This window comes from Frankliniella occidentalis, unplaced genomic scaffold (assembly GCF_000697945.3).
Source record: "Frankliniella occidentalis isolate FOCC.00 unplaced genomic scaffold, Focc_3.1 Scaffold414, whole genome shotgun sequence".
In the NCBI taxonomy this organism is placed as follows: Eukaryota; Metazoa; Arthropoda; class Insecta; order Thysanoptera; family Thripidae; genus Frankliniella; species Frankliniella occidentalis.
In genome coordinates this window covers 67,782-72,011 of record NW_026267535.1, presented here as the reverse complement: position 1 = coordinate 72,011, position 4,230 = coordinate 67,782, and the positions used below count along the sequence as shown (strand labels likewise).

At 57.4% G+C, this 4,230-nt stretch overlaps 1 protein-coding gene across 4 annotated transcripts in view; it reads left to right on the top strand.

The window, feature by feature from the left end:
- LOC113209024 (protein EFR3 homolog cmp44E) overlaps positions 1 to 4,230 on the top strand; it is a 49,955-nt gene that overhangs the window by 30,834 nt on the left and 14,891 nt on the right. The window lies entirely within an intron of this gene.

Here is a 4,230-nt window from a genome sequence, read left to right as displayed (position 1 = left end):
GACGGGGCGTGGCGCGGGGCCGGGGCCCGCCGGCGGGGCGGGCGGGCGGGGCGGCTCTCTCCCTGATAGCGTCGTTGTTCTCATGTCTGGCGGGGCCGCCGCCGGAGCGTAGTGCACGAGGAGAGAGACGAGGATCCGGTCCAAGTTTGAGACAACGCGCGCCCCGCGGAGTGTAGAGGGAGGGAAATGGTCTCGACACGGCCAGAGACACCCGCCGCCACCACCGCGACCCGCTGGTGGAAAGGGAAACGAGTTACGCGTGCGCGGGATCAGGCCTGAAATCTGAAATAGTCACTGGGGAAGAAGAAGGGAGGGGGTCGGCGCTACTGGGCTGTGGGCTATGGAGGTGTGGTGCGGCCCGCCCCTGGGAGTTGGGATCAGGCGGCGAGCCTTGAGCCTCTGCTTGACGGCCGCCTGTGAGGCTTGGCAGAGTGCTGCGCCCTCGGAGACACGGCTGCTGCTGCTGAGCCTCCAGAGAGGGCGGCCGACGACGTGTGTGGTGGTGGTGGTGGAGGCTGCGGCCGGTGCAAGGACTTTAGCCCCCCCGCGCGCGCGCGCCCAGGACAAGCTGCGAGCGGCTTTAGAGCTGTGGCCGCGGGTGCGGCGGCGGCGTCGTTCGTTTTTAAGTCAATAATAAATCCCCAAAAGTGACAAAGAAATCAAAGTAAAATCTCAAAAAAATCACAAAAAACTTTCCAAAAACCAAAAAAAATTGTTTTTTTTTTTTGATCGAGATAAAGTTAAACAAATTAAATTAAGATAAACAGAAAAAAATTTGTACCCTCGAGTTCATAGTAGTGAAGTGCCCCGCGGCCGCGATCACTTCGACTGCTTCGACGAACTCGGGTAGCCTTCGCCTGGGACCGCGCCCAAGGCCGCAAGGTACTCCAATCCTAAAACGGATCCGATGGGCGGGGTGTCGACCCAGCCGCAGGGGTGAAGCACCCCCCGAGTGCGACAGGTGTGGCGGGGCGAGCCCCATCCCGGCCGAGTACGGCTTACAGTTTGTTGTGCAGCAGGGCGGCCGGGGCCGAGGCCGGGGCGGCGGCGGCGGCGGCGGCGGTGGTGTTATGGATTCTAGGGGGCTTTGGGTCCGCGCGCCGAACGAAAGTCGTAAAGGACGGGAGAACACGGCAACACCCACGAGTCCAGGGGGCTTTGGAATGACAAATGAACATCAGGGCGGGCCGGCGGGGAGGTGTTGTGAGGACGACGAGCAGCCCGCTGGGGCGGACGAGGACAGGAAGGAGGAGGACGGGGAGGGGGGGGGAGGAGGAGGAGGAGGAGGAGGAACAAAGGCGAAAAGACAAACCAACACGCGAATTGAGAATGAGGCCAAGACGTTTTGCGATGTTGCATTGTTGCAGCCAACAAAAGCCAGACGAGGGCGAGAGTCGCTGCCGTCGCTCGCTGGCTCTCTGCTCTCACCGGGGCTGCCGAGGGCTGCTGCTGCTCTCGCCCGCAGCGCTCGAGTAGCTGCAGCACTTTGCCGGTGTCGCCGCACCGGCGTCGTGGCCGCCGCCATGTTCGTAGCGGCGGCCAGGCTGCGGACGTTCTTGATCGCGACCTTACAAATTGGAGGGGAGGCCCGGGTGGGGCCGACAGCCGACCGACCGTCTCTTCTTTACGACGCTCTTGAGTTCCTCCTGTTCTCTCTTGTCCCTGCCGCCCCCGCGGCCCCCGTAGGGCCCTGCGGGGGCCGAGGGCCCGGCGGCACCCTACAGGACCGAGTCATACGTTGGTGCAGTAAACGGGGCCAGGGAGTCACTCTGCCTCTGTGTGTGCGGTGTGTGTCCGTACGCGTGTTTTGCTGCAGCTTGGAGTGTAGGCGTGTAAAGGAAGAGCTACGTAGTGTTTGTTCATAAAACAAAAAAATTTCAATTGAAAGGAAAGTTTTGTATTAAAAAAGTGGAATTTGGGGATTTATACAATGTGCCCTTTGAGCAATTTTAGTTTAATACAGCCCTACACTACTACAGAGGTCTGCGCTGCGACTTGTCTTCCGTTCCCGGAGGCAGCATGGCTCGGTATGGGTGGTCACTATAAAGACTGCTGTAGCCGTACACAAGCCGATCTCTATTAAGCATAACTGAATTGTCCCGCCCGCGGCAGAGGAAGGAGGAATAAAGATTTTACTGGCGTGCCTTCGTCCAAGTGCCGGCCCCACCACAACCACCACCACCACCACCACCACCACCACCACCACCACCACCACCACCACAGTGCCGCAGGCGGGCGGGGGTTGCCGTACGTTAGGGGTGGAGAGGAGAGGAAGGGGTGGGGGACATTTTACGATGAATTCCTCAGCCCCCCCCCTTTTCCTGGCGCCCCTCCCCCTGCCCGGAGGGCCTCCAGGGCGTTACTCCGTGCAACAGCCTGCTGCTGGCCTGGTCCGTGTTGCACACACATGCGCGAGAACGTGCTGTAGTATTAGCGTGTTGTACAACCTTATTGTAACTGCTAGCCCCGGAGGTCTGAGCAAGCGGAGAGGCAAGGGAGGCGGAAGGGGATTTAGAGAGAGCGAGAACGAACGAAAGCAAACGGTATGGGCGCGGGAGAGAGCGGGAGGGACGAAAACAGAAAAAAAGAGGAGGAAATTTGTGGGACAGGGCGATAGTCGACTGCGATCCAGCGCAGAGCCTCACGTAACGTTTGCAACTTTTATCCTAATGTGGACGCATATCAAGCGCGGGGAGGCGCTCCACGTAGGCGGCCCAGAGTACACGGATGGCAATGGGAGTAATTTCAACAGCCATAAATTCGAGCGGAATTCGCAGGCGGGCGGCTGGCTCGGCTCGGGGCGTGCGGCTCGGCGAGGACGGCGTTTGCGGGGGGTGGCTCGCGCCGCTCGAGGACGGCGTCGGCGACGACGTCGAGTTATTTTTCCTGCAGAGGTGATGTTGTAGATGGTTGCGATGTAGTAGAAGTTTGCTTTCCGTCGTCCGTTCTCCCTATTGTCTGGCTGCCTGGCGTAGCCTGCTAGAATGCTCCCCCCGCCGCCGTCCTCACAAGGGAACCTTTTCAGGTGTAAATCTCCGATTTCGTTCAAACTTGGAAAATTTAAAGGTTATTTATGTAGAAATCGGATGGCACTTGAAATTTTTCCTAAACCTGACATTTAGTTTTCCCCTATATATGGTAGGGTAGGAGTAAGGTGTTAGAAAAAAATATTTTTTGAAAAATGTAAAGCAGTGTTCTAAGGGGTAACTCGTCAAAGTAGTGCCCTTTGGGCCAAAATTTTGTCCATTTTGCTCTATTTTGAACCGTTAAAGCGGTAGAGGGATATTTGGAGCAAAAAACAGTGTCAGGCTTAAGTAAACCCCAAGTAAATGTTAAGTTTAGGAAAAATTTCAAAAGCCATCCGACTTTTATTATGATAACCTTTAAATTTTCCGAGTACCAACGAGATCGGAGATTTACACCTGAAAAGGTTCCCTTGTCAGTCTTTCACCTTTCCGCACCCCTCTCGTACAGGCTAGCTTGGTATGGGTTGGCCGTGTGGGGAGGAGAGGAGGGAGCGGTGGGGCGCGAGTTTTACGACGCATCGAAACTCTTGTGGTATTGAACCTTTTCTCTTAATTTATGGATGACCCCTTACATGCTGATGGCGCCGCGCGCGGGCGGAGTGTCGTCAACCGACCAACCTCGCCGCTAAGGAGGGGGGAAGCAAGCATCTTAGGAAGTCATTACCCCCCTCCCCTCTCCTGCCCCGTTGTAGCGGTGCGCGCTCTCGCCCCGGTGGACCCGGCGGAAAGCGAGAGGCTGGCGCTCTCGATGCGCTGTCAGGGATCCGGGTGGTCCCGTCGTGCCTTTGAGTTGCGGACTGGCCGCTCCTCCCCCCCCCCCCTACTTATTTTTTGCCCCAATTTTCCCTTTCCTGCCCCGAAACCTTACGCCCCCCCCCTCTCCCCGGTTTTTGCGCAATACGTTTTTGTGGGCCGAGCAAAGATTGATTTCGTTTTGGGCGTTATTTCATGAATTCATAAATCGCCTCTGTATACGAAGCCGCGTGAGTATATTGCAACACGACACAGCCCCCCGTGTCCATGCGCCGCCCCGCCGCCTGCCTGACCGGATTGAAGCCGCCATGAATTATGGAGATGATTTGATTTCTATCTCCGTCTCTCTCTTTCCCTCGACACCCCCGTACTGCCCCCTCTGTGAGTAAGAGAGAGAGAGAGATGGGCGATGGACGGAACGTAGAGAAAGTGGGAAAGGGGGGGGGGGGGG